The sequence below is a fragment of the Echinops telfairi genome, unplaced genomic scaffold, assembly GCF_000313985.2.
Source record: "Echinops telfairi isolate 266 unplaced genomic scaffold, ASM31398v2 ScPeMD7_6;HRSCAF=24_0, whole genome shotgun sequence".
NCBI lineage: Eukaryota > Metazoa > Chordata > Mammalia > Afrosoricida > Tenrecidae > Echinops > Echinops telfairi.
This window is the reverse complement of record NW_022103902.1, coordinates 17650897-17667222: the sequence shown is the minus strand read 5'-3', so window position 1 is coordinate 17667222 and position 16326 is coordinate 17650897. Positions and strand designations below refer to the sequence as shown.

General features: G+C 40.1%; 1 protein-coding gene across 2 annotated transcripts in view; it reads left to right on the top strand.

Annotated features, from left to right (window-relative positions):
* The window catches only part of LOC101652203 (limbic system associated membrane protein), a 757030-nt gene that overhangs the window by 95525 nt on the left and 645179 nt on the right, over nt 1-16326 (top strand). The window lies entirely within an intron of this gene.

The following is a 16326-nucleotide window of genomic DNA, read 5'->3' as shown; positions in this document are numbered from 1 at the left end:
ATACTCGAGGACCTAGCTTAAGAACTAGAACAATGACAGGCCTTTGAAGATAGAGGTCGTTATGGATTTCCTTAAGGCCTCCGATAGACATACACAAGAACTACAGGATTGCATTGCACTATCTCTCTACCTGACTCTGCTATTGGAAGGACCCAATTATCTTAACATTAATCGGATCAATTGCTATTGACCAGGGTGTTAAGTGTGTTTCATCAAGTCTAATGTGCCAATTGGATGGATTTCAGTAAGGCAGAAGAATTGTGCCCGATTCTAGATACAGTAGCTGCCTTCTTTTTGAAGGGCAGTAATGGCACAAAGCCACCCTCCCCTACCCCACATGTTTAGTGAAGGGCTCGATGGTGTGGATGCTGGAAATGGGCTGTGCTGAGAAAGCTATAAACCAACTCCCTTAAATTAGCTCTTGTTTCTAAGTACCTTCTTAGTTTTATTCTTTATTGAGCCTAGGCTGAGAGATGACTCGGGCAGAAACATTATCATTACTGATGAACACCTTAGGCATAAATATAACACTTTGCAGGTATTTGGCCATTTCCCAGTCTTTATTATGTTATTATGAAGCCCATTATTGCAGACACTGTGCCAGCTTATCTCAGTGGAGGTTTTCCTCATCCTCGCCGACCCTGCCCTGGACCAAACTGGATATCTTTTCTAGTGATTGCCCTTTCCCGATGATGTGCCCAAGGAGTCCTGGTGGCTTTGTGGTTCTGCGTTGGCCTGCGATGGTTGGCAGCTGGGAACCACCAGCAGGTCCGTGGGTGAAAGACTGGGCTTTCTACTCCGGTAAGTGGTTACAGTCTCGGAAACCCACAAGGGCTCACCCTGAGTCAGCATTGCCTCCATGACAGCTGAGAGCTAGGTTATGAGCCCAAAGTAAATGAACCTGACTTATGCTACCTTGTCTTCTGTGTTAGACAGGGTTCTCTAGAGAGATAAAACCAAATTCCTGATAATATAATATATTTATTTATACAGATAATTAGATATATAACGAGAAATGAACTGTTAAATCATATTCAGATAAATATACAATACAAGAAATAAACAGTTAAATTAGAAGCACTATAAATGGCTTAGTGCAATTCATGTCCGTGAGAGAAAGTTGAGAGACTAGCAGTCCTTCAAGTCTCTGTCTGATGCCAGATCTTCCTCTATTTGTAGAGAGAGCTAGGCTATGTCAGCACAGCAGCCAATCACAAGGCAGGTCACCAATCGCCAGTCCCCAGCTCCAGAGAAGTCTTAAAGGGACCTCAACTTACAGCAACACAGTCCACAGGCTAGGCGTCCCACAGGCTGTGTAGCCTTTAAATTGAAGCACAGAACAAGCAAGGCAGCCGCACACTGGTCCGATGATCACAGAGCGAGAGACAAGAAAGGCAAGGCTCACCAAGCCATCCATCTCTCCGCCCCTCAGTCAATCCCACCTGCGTTTATCAGCCAGGCTGGCACAATAAACTATCTCATCTTCTACGGAGTATTCAGTCTGTATGCTCCCCAAGACAGACTTGTTCATTCCGGCAGTCCACCAAATCAGTATATTCAATATTCTTGATCAACACCACCGTCCAAATGCATCAATTTTCCTTTAATTTCTCTAAAAAAAATTTCTTTTTGAATCCATCTGTATGAGCCGGAATTGTCTCAATGGCAGCAAGTTAGTTTTTACCTATTTATGAGGTGACAGAAATGGCCAAGGAAACATCTAGGATAAGAATAGATTTACCATTTATGAATGCCCAGCTCGTAACACAAAGTAAGGGAGTCATTAGATGGTACAATGGCTAAAACAGCAGACTGCTACCCATCCAGAGACCACTCGGAACTCAGGCCTGGTTCCCTGTTTCTGAACGTTTAAAGCCTTGACAATTCTTTTGAGCAGTTTTACTGGTGGGGTCACAGGGCATTACCACGTGTTGGAGTCAACTTGGTGACTGCTAATCTTAACAACAGCAGCAAAAAGTAATTGTATGCTAAAGTAGTACATACTTTCCTAAGTCAATGTCTGAAGAAAAGCATTCTGTCTGAGATTCTTCAGCCACACCCTTTTGGGAATTGTTTGTATGGACTTGTCTGGTCCTTTGAAGGACCCGGGGAATGGTTTATTCGCTTAGATAAAATTGTGTGTGGAACACCCTGAGTGACAGACCCAAGTACAAATAAGAATGGCCACTTTAAGATATAAACAGTGATAAATCATTCAAATAATCGGTGCCAAAGACATACTACTGTGGGTAGAAGAAAATATTGAATATCATTGCCCATCCATCTTGGTCTTCCTCGTCCAGGAACGTTGATGAGTCTGGAAAGAGATGCTTTCATAGAGTCAGCCATTGGCCTGGAGGCAAACCAATCTCTCATCGTTCACTTCTCTAGGAAATAAAAAAAAATTTACTTCAAATAAAGTTCAAATTTTTTTCCCTGGGATTGCATGAAGCAAGATCCTAAAAAAAAAAAAATGTAGGTACTTGGAGTCAGAAATATTTCTAGTCACATCCCCCACCTCACACCCAGGTTGCCAAGGTCACGGCGGTGTTTTTCATCCAGAGTGATTCCACAATACTATTCTGAAGAGAGGCCAAGTGTAGAATTTTCCTACCATTCACTAGTTGATAAGTTTACGTGTCTTGATTCTATTCTGACATTTTCAGTATATTGATCACATTTGAAGTATATTTATCACACCAAAGTATTTCTTTAGCATTGACTAATTCAAGAACAAAAGAGGCACTATTTCTACCCTGAATGGTGGATTAATTACTGTAAAATATGGCCACCTCTTACTTATCTGACACGATTAGGTTCCAAAGGTGTTATAGCCAACCTCAAAAGCCTGGACTCTCAGAAATGCTGTGCCTTTGGCACCATGATGCTCCTGTCCCAAAGGTCGGACCTTCAGGGCTGGCATCGAAACAAACCCAGGATAGAACCACAGTTGGCATAGTGACTTGTTGTCACCTTCAGGCTGGATAGGACGCCAGGCTGTTCCTGGAGTGCTTAAAATCTGAGGCAAAGACCATGAAGACTGACCACCCGACTACCAGCTGCTCTGATGAGGAACTCAGCAGTCTAGATCTTGAAGGAAGAGGGTTCCCCTGGCTTCTCCGGATGCTTCCACGTCTCAGTACAAATTCTGCTGCAGGGCTCGGCCATTCCAGGGTTTTGGAGTACAGAGAAACACCACTAGCAACTTCTTCCACCTCCACTTGGCCCTCTCTGGCTATTCCCTGGCCTTCCTCAGATAGACTCTCTGAATCTATTCTAGTAGCTTCTTCCTCAGGAAATACTGCACCAGTAGCTCCACTGGTGGGGATGGGACTGGCAAAAGACTTTCTAGAGAATTGGCTGCTTCAACTACCTACCTGACACAGGGGTGACATCCTGGGCTGGAAGTTGGACAGGGGAGGAAACCCAGGTTAATGTACAAAAGAGTTGGACAGTAGATTTTTCACAATTGCTGTACATATGAAGGGACCAGCTGCAAAATACTCAACAAAGGAGAAAAGGCTGTTTGCATCTACTATAATGTTCTTAGAGCATAGCTTACCCCAAAAGAAGTATATCATAGTCTCTGTTCTTGGTACGTTTAAAATATAATCACATTTTTGGTATTTGTAGTAACCATCTTAAAAAAGCTGAAGTAAGCCACATTTCTTTTGTGGAAACTAGACTTTCCTTCCTTGAGTTTGATAGGGCTAAATAATCCATAGACTTTATGCAAATAGCTAGATTTATAAATGCAAGCCAATATTTACAACGGGAAGTAATATATTACTTACTTCATTCCAAAAGTAGTTATTGATAGAATATTTAGCAAATGCATTATTTCAATTCATATTTATACTAGCAGCAATTCTTAAATATTGTTTCAACAGGTTATTTTAAACTTTCTTAAAAATAATATCTATCATTAAAATATGATGTCTAAATGTCTCACATTTTATATTCATGAGGAATTGTGTCTCTTGACAACCTTCTGAATTATGTAAAATGAAGTCTCTTCATCCTTGCCTCTAAGGAGCATTCTGGCCAGACTTCTTCCAACACAGGTTTGGTGGTTCTTTGGGCAGTGGATGGCACTTTCATATTCGTCACCTGCATTGCATTTCAAATACATCGATTCCTCTTTGGTCCTCCTTATTGACATAAACTTCATATATTATATAATTCTTTCATTCAGTCATGTTAAGAAGAGTTGCATAATCATCACCACATTCAATTTCAGAATATTTTCTTCTCATATTCTTTGTTAGTTCCGCATTTACCTCCAATCTCCCCCCTAAGCCCCTAGGTAATTGATAATACAGTTACTGTCTCTGTAGATTTTCCTATCCTGGATTTCATATATATAAAGTCATACAAAGAGGAAGCAAAACAACACCAAAAAACAGCGACAAACAGAAAAACATCAATTGAAAAAAAAGCAGAAAATATTAAACATTGAAACTTTAAATGTAAAGAGTCAAAAGGGAAATCAAATGATAAGTTGTCACATTGTAAACAAACAACATCTACCATAATAATCTTTACAATGCTTTCTGTCTCATAGGAAGGCTAGTCACAGTCTTGGGCTATAGTCAGATGTGATTCATTGTAGACTTAATCCCTGTGGGGATGCTGCACATGGATCTTGGGCTTCCATTGATATTCCATAGCCTTCTGCAAATCCCATGTTCATAATTTAAGCACTGATATCATTCCCTCCTTCCAATTGGATTTTATTATTTACAATCCTTGATTCACACAGGGTGGCAAACTTCTTCCACATAGACTCAAGTTGATGCCTCACTTAGATGACTGCTTGTTTGTAGACAAGCCTTTAAGATCCCAGATGCTATTTTTTTTTTTGATAGCCAGCCACCATCTGGTTTCTTTGCAAAACTGCTGTAGCACCTATATCTTCAGTGGTTTCTTTATGAGGGCACATGATTCTTAATATTATTTAATTACTCTACATGTTATGATCTGACATAATGATCATAGGTGATTCAAATCAGGAGCTCTGCTACGTTAGTGAAGGAGCCTTGAAGGCACTGTGGGTTAAATCAGGGGCTGCTAAACCAAAGGTCAGTGATTCAAACCCACCAGTTGTCTCTCAGGTTAAAGATGAAGCTGTCAAAGCTTGTAAAGAGTGACCATCCTAGGAACTCCTCTATGGGGTTGCTAGGAGCCATGGCAGTGGGATTATGATGTTAATAAGGCAGAATTAGAGGCAGTTATCTTAATGAGGTAGGATACAATGGAAAAGAACAGGTTCTATCTTAAGTAGATCTCTTTTATCTCTTTTTATAACTCTTTTGAGTTATAAAAGAGATTAAACAAGCAAGCTGAGATCAGGTTACCTACCATAATGGAGAGAGTTAGGAGAAAAAGAAAATGTCAAAAAAATTAGAAAAGAAAAGATCAAGTTATTTTTATGTGGTATATTTTATAAAATCAATAGTTAAAGGAAATTAGGTATCTTTAAAAATCAATATGAGCCAATTGTATATGATTATATGAAAAAATATGTCCATAGAAAGTTGGTGAATTACTCCATTGGAATATAAGTGTCGTATGTGTACTGAGTAGCCTGAAATCTCCTTCAAGAAACTGACACACACACATACACTGCAACACACACTCAGGACTTTATCTGCAGTCTTTAAAGTCTCTGATGGCTTGGTCACCTTACCTCAAGGAACTGTAAAACCATCAACAATGTCCCCAATATCTGCCCTACTTCCTTCACTTGCGTTAAGAAGATTAGACTGTAAGTATGTTTGGACTTTCCTCTCGCAGACTCTAAGGCAATCTACCATAACGGACCAATGCTCATTTCAGCTCTAAATTTTAGGGTCTCTTCAGTTCCTCGGAGCTTTAAATTTTACTAATCTATGATTCTAGATACAAAGTGATTTTTAATTTCCCTCACTGTCACCACAAAGCCCCTAGAGCTATGATTCTACAAATCCAACAAAGGCTAACATTCAGCAAGCTGTTTGGTGATTGCCAAAGTCATGGCTGAGACCAGTGGTTCTCAACCTTCCTATGCCAGGACCCTTTAATACAGCTCCTCATGTTGTGGTGACCCCCGACCATAAAATTATTTTCATTGCTACTTCATAACTGTTATTTTGCTGCCGTTATGAATCTTAATGTAAATATCTGATATGCAGGATGTATTTTCATTGTTATAAATTGAACATAATTAAAGTGTAGTGATTAATCACAAAACATTATCTAATTATATATCGTGAAATATTTATTTCTAATTACAAATCAATGAAATTTTGTCTTGAAGCATAGTGTAGCATGGGCAACAGTCTTCATACCAGGTACTCTTATGTGGGCATATCTGCATATGTGTGGACTCAGCTGGAGACGGATAGAGGAGTGGTGTCTTGGTTCCTAAGACCATGGGAAGTATGTGTTTTTCCATGTCATAGGCAACCCCTGAGAAAGGGTTGTTTGACCCCCAAAGGGGTCGTGACTCACAGGTTGAGAACATCTGGCTCAGACAGTCCTGGAGAAAGTTGGGTAGTTCTGTAAGTGCTCAGCCTACTGAGGAAGGTGTTTCTATCAAAGCGGTTTTACCCAGGGATCTGGACAGAGAAGCAGGAAACATCAGCAAAGTCTGGCATTTTCATCCAAGAATCTGCGCTGGGAGTTACCTGAGTTGCACTTTAGTTCTGGGACGATGCTGGAACAAAGCAGAAATGAATGGTTGTCACACAAAAATAATTTGTTTTAGGATTTGGGAATGAGAGTAAAGTGAGACCAGATGTTCTATTACTCCAGACGTTCTTTCACTGTCTCCTGAGCGGAGTTATGTATGAAACTGGTGTTAAGCTCTACCAGCATCAGTGGTGAAAAGAAAAAAAAATCACCAAAGATAAATTTGACTCCTTATAATATTTCCTTCAAAACCCAAACTTACTGCCGTTGAGTCAATTCCAATGCATAGCGGCTCTACAGGAGAAAGTAGAACTACCCTTGTGAGTTTCTGAGATTGTAACTGTTATGGAAGTAAAACAAACAAACAAACAAACAACCCTTCTCTTTCTCCCTTGCAGACCTTGGGTTTAGCAGCCCACCGTATAACACACTACAACAAAAACAATTCCAGGTATGTTCACTATCCAGTTTAGAAAAATGTACAGACAGACATGGCTGAGAAATCACAAAACCTTTCCTGTAGTGATTTTCATAAACATCCTTTTTATTGAATCACATGGCTTACAGACTCAACTATTTCTTGAAGTGAGCACAATGAGATATACTCCAGTGTTGTGTACATGTGCTCATATGTGCAAACCTTCCATGCCAATTCACATAGCCACAGCATTTTACTCTGTTACAATATGGAATGGAACAGAGGTCTTGTATGACTTCTATTGGACACTACAACCAAGACCATAATTGTATGCATGCCTTAACACTCCTCCCACCCCCACTTTTATCTTTTGAATTTTCACTGGGCTATAGTATCAGAAGGAAGTGTATACTAAACAATCTCTAGTGTACTTTTTAAATATTTGGTATAATAAACCAATGCAGTACATCACTAACTATAGCGTACCCTCTGCATGTACTGGATTGTCTGGACAGGAACGCAAATCAGGAAAGAAGACATAGCCTCTTCTACCAGAAATGCCCAGTGCTGTAAGAAGGTCAAACTCATGCATATAAATAATCAAATAACAATTCCAAGATGTTTGGTCATAAAGTGCTAAATTAAATATCATTAATTGCAATAACAATACAATTGAAACAGTAACTCTTTGAGTCTGAACCAACCAGAGTTACTTGAACCTTCTGAATAATTCAGTGAAAGCCCAGGAACATCTTATTTATCTTTATCTGAGTTTTCCCGATTGTGCCACCCAACACCTTTTATAGCTAGTCACCTTCCCAGCCATGTGGTATTATGAACTCTTGGTTTCTCTTGGTTTGCCTCTAGCAGCTACGCTAACTCATGATCTCCATAGTTAGCTTGAGCATGGCATCTTTATTACCCAGCAGTCAGAGTAGCTAAGCACCACTCTTCAGAATATATCTTTGAACTCAAGCACTGGTGAGACGATTTTGAGAATATGGAATCAAGCTAAATGATATATGGACAAGAATGATTCGCTCTTAGGCCCTTAGCCAGGTTGTATTTCAATTACTATTTGAAAATAAGCAAGCATTATTATGTATAGGCAAATAATGACAGAGAGAAGACACTATAGGCTGTGGTCTTTGATTTCCATTTGGAAGTTCCTCAAGTCTTTTTCCAGAGAACAAGGTTGTGTTATCTGCACATTGCATGTGGTTAGTGAATCTTCTTCCAATCCTCATCTTGAATTCTTCTTCATATAGTCCAGGGTCTCTGATTATTTGTTCAGCATACAGATTAGTTATTATGAAATAACACAATCCTGAAACACCCCTTTCCTGATTTTAAAACATTCATCATTTCCTTGTTCCATTTAAGCCTTTTCTTTATCAGTGCCTGCCTTCTTGGGTTGTTTATTTCTTCTGGGCCTCAGAGTTTTGGAATGTTTATTGCTCTCAAGATTAGCCATAATTTGTTATGTGCCATGCAGTTGAATGTCTTCATAGTCACTAAACTAAAAATATTCTTCTGGTTTTCTGTGCTTTCAGACAAAATCCACCTGCCATGCTCTTTTGAATTGGATTCAAATGTCGAGCAGTTCCCTCTCTACATACTGTTAGACTAGCCACATTTTATTTGCAAGTGATGTGAATGATAACCTGTGCGTTCTGTTGGACTTTTTTTGGAATGGGAAAAACTGGTTGGCCAATTCTTGGTGTCGACAAGCAAGTCCTTCCAGTATCATATCTTTTTATTGAAATATTTCAATAGATATTTTGTCAGTGCCTGGAGCCTTGCTTGTCACTAATGACTTCAGTGCTACCTGAATTTCTTTCTTCAATATCATAGGCGGTGGATCATTTGTTACTTTCTATAATGGTGGAACACCCACCGATTCCTTTTGGTTCTGTGTATTACTTTCATCTGCTTTTGATACCTTGTCGTTCAATAGAACTTCTCATTGTTGAAAGTCAAGGCTTGAATTTCCACCAGTTCTCTCATATTGAGAACTGAAAAGTTCTTCCCTTTTTGTTTTGTAAATCCAGTTCATTGTAGTACTTTACTATGTGTTCTTTAGCTGCCCTTTGTGATCTTCTGCTCAGTTCTTGGTGATTTTTAAAATTCCCCTTAGATATTCCACATTCAAGAACAAGTTCCACCAACACTTCTCTGATCCCTTCGATCTCTTCTTTCTTTCCTGTGTTCCCAGTGCTCTGTTTGCTTTCTTCACATGTAATGCACTGGATGCCATGCTGCAACTCTTCTGTCTTAGAATTCTTCTGTTCTGTCTTCTGAAGATTGTCAATGTATCAAATCTATTTTTGAGATGGTCTCAATTCAGGTGGGATACACTCAGTGTTGTATTTTGGCTCTTGTGAACTTATTTTAGTTTTCTTCAGATTCAGCTTGAGTGTGCACATGAGAATTGATGATCTGTTTCACAGTCATCCTCTAGCCCAAGTTCTGCCCGATGGTATTGAACTTCTCCATTGTCTCTTTACACAGATGTAGTCAATTTGATTTCTGTGCATTCCATCCATCAAGATCCATGTAGATAGTCACCTTTTATCTTGTTAAAACAAGGCACCTGCAATGAATACGTTGTTTCTCTTGAAAAAGTCTACCATACACTTTCCTTTGCTATTTCCATCAAATAGGACATGTTGTTCAACTACTGATCCTTTTTCGTTTTTCCTACACTATGTTCCATTCTTTGACGATCAAAGAATGTTTGATTGATCACGTTTGATCAATTTCAGGCTGCAGAATTTGGTTCAAACCTTCAATTTTTTAATCTGTGGCACTAGTTTTGGTGAGCAAAGAATGGTTTAACTGGTCTTCTTTGTAGATGTAGGGATATTATCCTGTCACTGATGATGCTGTACTTTAGGGTAGATGTCAAAATGTTCTTTGTGATGATGAATTCGATGTCGTGCCTCTTCAATTTTTCAATCCTGGTATGGTAGATCACATGAATGCCGTATTAAAAATGACCATTATTAGCACCTAGGGTATCCATTTGTTTGTATTCCATTCCAAAACTGGTTGAGTTCTATAACCTCTACTAACAGGCTCCCATTCCAGTTGGCTTTCGCACGCCGCTTCTAATGTTTGTGTCTATCTCACCTTCTTGCTCTTTGTCAGCCTCCTTCCTTGTCCTTCTTTTTCGGGGTGTTCCTGTTGTCTGCTACCTAGCTTAATAACTGCCCCCAAGTTAATGTCAAGTGCTTATGAGAGGAGTGATGTGCATAGTATGAAGGATCCCCTCTGTCAACAATTTACTCTAATGATGGAAATGTTCGAAAAATCAGTGAGTGTTTTTAAGACAAGTGGATCTTTTTTGCTTAAAAGCCTACCCTAGTGAGTGTCTGCTTTGTCTAACTGTACATTCAGGAAGCCCTGATTAACCTTTTAAGCAAATTGCAGAGCTGATCAAGAATAAATAATACTATCCTTGAACATTTCAAGAGCTCCAGATGTATTTACTCAAACTATGCGTGAGCTGGAACAGCCAGTTTAAAACGGATGATACTGGAGAGTAATAATGTCTGTCCTGATTTTAGCAGCAGCTCAGATAAACAGAAAACACCTTCTAGGGTTGTGCTTTCTTTAATTAATTCATTATTCTCATTTATTATGTATTTTCTAATGGAATATTCTAATCACTGGAAAGAGCCTGCTTAATGCACGTGGATGAGCTCCAACTGTACACATTCAGTTGAGAGGAATGTGATTATACCGAATGATAGGTGTAATCGATCACCTAAGGGGAGGACAAAAGAAGGGTGGGGCAAAAATGTGAATTTTCCAAGAACTGGACAATTAGTCTTCAGGATCCCTTCTTGAAATAGCACCACTCCAGAACTCTGTGTAATTCTCCAGTCAGTTTCTGAAGCCAGCTCTCCATTATTGAAGAACCGAGGGCCCTGCTGCATCCTCATCTTGTTTCTCTTTCTTCTGATGTGTAGCTTGTGATCATTTCCCTGTTTAACAGCATCTCCGCCTGTACAGAGGGTGTAGGGAAAAAACCCCAGGAAATTCAGTTAAGTCACTTGTATTATGTGGAGGACATAGCAGGTCCACGGATTTCACTGTCATCAGGACAGCTCTTTCTCATATACTCCCTCACATTCTCCCCAAACTCACCTTTGGGGGGGCGGGGTGGGGGGCTCTCAGGCAAGATGCATTGAGTGTGTTCCTTAGGCAAACCATTTGGAGAGACAATGTAGTAGTTAGACACAACCATTTGAGCCTCCCAGGGAAGCAGGCAGAGTACATCATCTCAGCAATGAGTACTTGTGTCTCTGTAGGTCTAAGTTACCTTATCTGCCTATCCCAGGAGAGTACTGGGGGCTGGGAGGGTAATGAACAAAACCCAACCCATTGCAATCAAATGGAGTCTAACTGGACAAGACCCTGAGATTGTAAATCTTTAAAGGAGTAGATAGTCTTGTCTTTTTCCTATGGTGTGGCTAGGTGGGTGGGGCGGGGGTGGGGTTTGAACTCTTCCGTGGTTAGCAGTCCAGCACTCACCTGCAGTGGCAAACTACATTTCTCTTCCATTGGTATTTATTTAGCACCTACCACACACTGTGGGAGCCCTGGTGGCACAGAGGATTACACTTTTAGCTGCTAACCATAAGGTCAGCAGTTTGAAACCATCTGCTGCTCCAATGGAGAAGGATGAGGCTTTCTACTCCCACAAGGGAAACGTAGAAGGACAGTTCTGCCCTGTCCTATGGGATTTCCAGGAGACAGAATGACTCAATGGCAGTGAGGCCTACTGTGACAAGAAATCAATTGATCTGAATTTTACTCTCTTTTCCAGCCCTTGTTAACTTTAAAATTTTATTTGCTCAGATTTTCTCCATCACCTAATTTTAATTTCAAAAGTAGCACTTAACAGTGAAAATGAGAAAACATAAATAACCTTCTGTAACTTCAACTCTCAGACTCTAGTCCTGGGGTAATTGACTTCAATAGCTTGGTAGGTTCTATTTTCTATTTCCCACCTTAGCCATACAAAATATCCAAGCTTGTATGTACGCATGGTCAGACAAACAGAAACATAGTTCACCTGCTTCAGGATTCTTCTGAAATATCTTTTCCTCCTAAGCTTCTTTCCCAACCACCTTATTTTTTAAATTATTTTAAAAAAATCATTTTATTAGGGGCTCCATACATACATCAATTGTGTAAAGCACATTTGTACATTCATTGCTCTCATCATTCTCAAAACATTTGCTCTCTACCAAAGCCCCTGGCATCAACTCATTTTTCCCCCTCCTTCCCCACTCCCCCCTCCCTCGTGAACCCTTGATAATTTATAAATTATTATTTTGTCATATCTTGCCCTGTCCGACGTCTCCCTTCACCCACTTCTCTGTTGTCCGTCCCCCAGGGAGGAGGTCACATGTAGATCCTTGTAATGGCAAACCACCTGATTTAAAGTTAGGATGTCCCAATCACTGTTGCATCCTCAGGCCTTACTATGTGTGACTATCCTGTTGTGTCTCCATTTTAGTTTTATAACAGCCCTCGCCATGTTCCGATTTACCACAGAGTTCACCCGTGGATTGATTTTTTTCTGGGCCCTTGCCCCATAGAACGTAAGCACCCTGAGAACGGAAATCTCTGTGTGCTTCATTTCCTGCTGTAGCAGAGGGCTGCAACAGTGCTGGACGCTTGTCGGTGCTCAAAACTGACTTATAGAGAAAATATAAGTAATAAGCACAGAGTTTTTGGAGACATACATTTTTTAATATATAAAGTGAGGTATATAATTTGCTTTTCTTATGAACAACCCTTTAAGGACAACAGAGATATATTTTAACATGTTAAAAAAATTAGTGTACAATCTCCAGTATAGATCCCACATTATATTTAACTTTTCTTACATTGATGGACATTCAATTATTTTCATTTTTATGTGACAAATAATATATTACATTTTAATATTATTCCTATATGCTTGGGCTTATATATTTATAAAATAATAATAGCTAAATTATTGAGAGAAATTACCTGGCACTTTTCTAAGTACTTTCTATCTATTAAGGCATTGGAGTTTTTTAGCAGTCCTACACAGTAGGTATAGTTATTATTTCCATATGACAGCTAAGGGAACTGAGGCTGTTTAAGTAGCTTGCTCAAATGTTACACATTTGGAAGGAGGCTAATTCAAACCCCAGCAATCAACTTCTGTAGTCTGTTCCTTTAGCCATTGTTATGCTGATTGAAAATGTAGAATTGACATTTCAAAGACAATACAAATTTTAAATTTAATCTCAAACTCCCTGCCATCTAGTCAATGTTGACTTATAGTGAGCCCCTGTGGGCTTCCAAGACTTATAACTGTGGATGGAAGTAGAAAGTCCAGTCTTTCTCTCAGGAAGCTGTTGGTGGTTTTGAACTGCTGACCATGCAATCACAGCCCAACTAGTAACCACTACATTGCTGGGGCTCCTTTTAAATTGAATAGCAATTACCAATTAATTTCGAGAGCTCTTAGCAGTTTTACCTTCACCAGCAATGAATAAAAGTGCCTGTTACCCTTCCCCCTCATGAGAAAATGTTCAGAGTTTCCATGTGTTATGTTATTATTTTAAAACTCTTCAGAAGTATAGGTTTCTCCTATCTGAAATGAGAGAATTCCAATGAAAAGTTCATAAGCTGAAAGGGTATAAAATGAAGAAACAAGTATCTTTCATTTATATGGGAAAATAGATATATATTTTAACATTTCCAAATTAAAAAAAAAAAGGCTACCCAATCATACCAAATATCACAGAAACCCTAAAACCACACGTGGTGTTCACAGACACAGTTCAAAGGTGGGGCAATGCCACACTGAGCAGCTGAGTGCTGCTCCCAGGGAAGGAGGTTGGCAATGCCTCTCTCGCAGCACAGGGTCTGCGCTGTCGTTGGCAATGCCCATGCTAGCTGAACTTCTGCCTTTTGTTTTCCCCATGAAAGCAAAAATTATCTTCAGGTTTCCTTCAGTTTGTGAAAATATATGAGTGTAAGTCTTTTTGAAAAGCAAAATTTTGAAAAGCAGGGAATAGTGGGTACAAAAGTAAGCTTGTTTGAATACGGTATCTACTCAGGATTCATACTAGGGCAGAGAATTCACGCCACTGAGATCAGTGTGGTTTACCTGGAGGAAATGCCTACCAGAAATGCCTTCCAAATGAGAGTGAAGTCTAATTGCTAGGGTTACACAGGCGCATTCCTCTAATTTCCACTGACGCATTTAGGTATTCCTGGCAGTGCAATGGATTCTAACTGCCAGCGTACCGTTCCTTTACACAGGATTAAAGCCCGTTGCTACTGAGTCAGTTCTGACTCATGGCAAGCCCTTGCGTGTCACAGCACAACTGGCCTCCACTGGGTTTTCAAAAGATAAATGATTATTTGGGGATTAGAGGCACCAGCTTTTCTTCTGAAACTCCTTGGAGGGGATTTGAACCTCCACCCTGTGGGTTAGCAACATCATGTTTCAACTACTTGCCTCATCCAGGAACTCCTTGTGCAGCACAGTGTGAACCCAATCTTGGATGTCAGATTCCCTGGAGATGAGAAGGAAAACGAATGTGTGGCTGGGGAGTCAAATTGCCCAGCAAACTTGGGCTGTGGTGCTTTGATTTGAGGTTAGGGCTTCATTTGGTCTACCTTATGAGAGGTTACCCAGAAAAAAAGTGAACCGAGACGGAGTTTTTTCTTACTGGGATACCACTCAGTGTAGGGAGGCATGAAGAAGCTATGCTCCTTTGGCAAAATGATCTCTATTTTAAACAATGGGTTATGACTGAGAGATGAGAAAACCAGTTCATTCATAGAATCGTCAAAGTAGTGTGAAGACACTCTCTGTAGGGTGGTACAAGTTATTATTGATGTTTTTGAGTATGGTGGTGATGCTTTCTATGATTATGCTGGGAGCCATGCGTGTGAACAGAGACCTGTCGAAGCCAACATTCTACATGTCTTCAGCTCTCTTTTTCTGTTTCTTCCATATGCATGTCTCCAAGTCTACTTGTAAAAAATACGAACAGAGAAAGAAGTCACAGATGATAATATTTTCATCTATTTTCTGTATGTCTATCTTTCTTGTCTTTCGTCCCTTCTCATGGTCAATATTCGTCTACATAGCCATATTCTTTCATCCCGAAAATATACCCCTGGAGATCATAAACAGGAGGAGGAGATGGGAGATCGCCTAAAACTCATCTGTGGATTTCTTGGGTTTCAGGGGGTTGTGTCATGGAGCAAGATTCTTGTCTCAGCTTTATCTGGTATCTTTTTTAATTTAAACAGCCTTTTAACATGTGCTGTCTGCCTCTTATACCTGTTATATGTGTTATCTCTAAAGTACAACTAATTTGTCACCCATTGAGACACACAACTCTGAATATTAGAGAGAGAGAGAAATAGGTAGACTAAGGGGTAATGGGTGAGAACAAGGCAGTCCTGGTGTAAAGAAGCAGATCATTCAGCCACCAAATACACGAACTTTAAAGCTGACTCGGACTCCAGGTGCCCCTACAGGATAGAGTTGAACTGCCTGCCCCCTAGGTTTACAATGCTATTAATTTTATGGGAACAGACTGCAACATTTTTTTTGGTCCAGGGTGTAGCTGGTGGGATTGAATCACTGCTTCGCCATGGGGCTTTCCTTCAACAAGAATTATGTGTCATTAAGTCATTAATTGACCATGTTAAACTAGACCTAAATTAATTTGCGTGTAAGTCTGAGGAGAGCCAAAATTTGTTTTCTAAAGAATTATTTATCTGACCTAAGAACTGACTTGGTCTCATGCACTTTGGACACGTTGTCCCGAGAGGAGAGCCTAGCCCTGGACAAGGACGTTGTACTTGCAGAAGCAGAGGAGCGGTGACAAGAGGAAGACCCTAGGCAGGATGGAGTGGCATGGAGGCTGCCACACTGGGCCCACTGTGAAGAACAAGTGTGAGCATGGCGCAGCGCCAGGGCTTGGTACTTTCTGTTGGGCATAGGATCGCTACGAGTTGGCACTGTCTCCGTGCACCTAACCGCAAAAAACAACCGTGGAGATGATTTTTCAACTAAAGAGTGAGGCTATCTAAAGGGTGAGGTTGTTTCTCTCAAAAACAGCAAACCACTGGTTGTAGTCCTCAACACACCGTTTCATGAAGAGTAACAAAAATTATCAGCATGTTCTTGCGGAATGTGCAGCTCTAGGCAAGATTAGAAA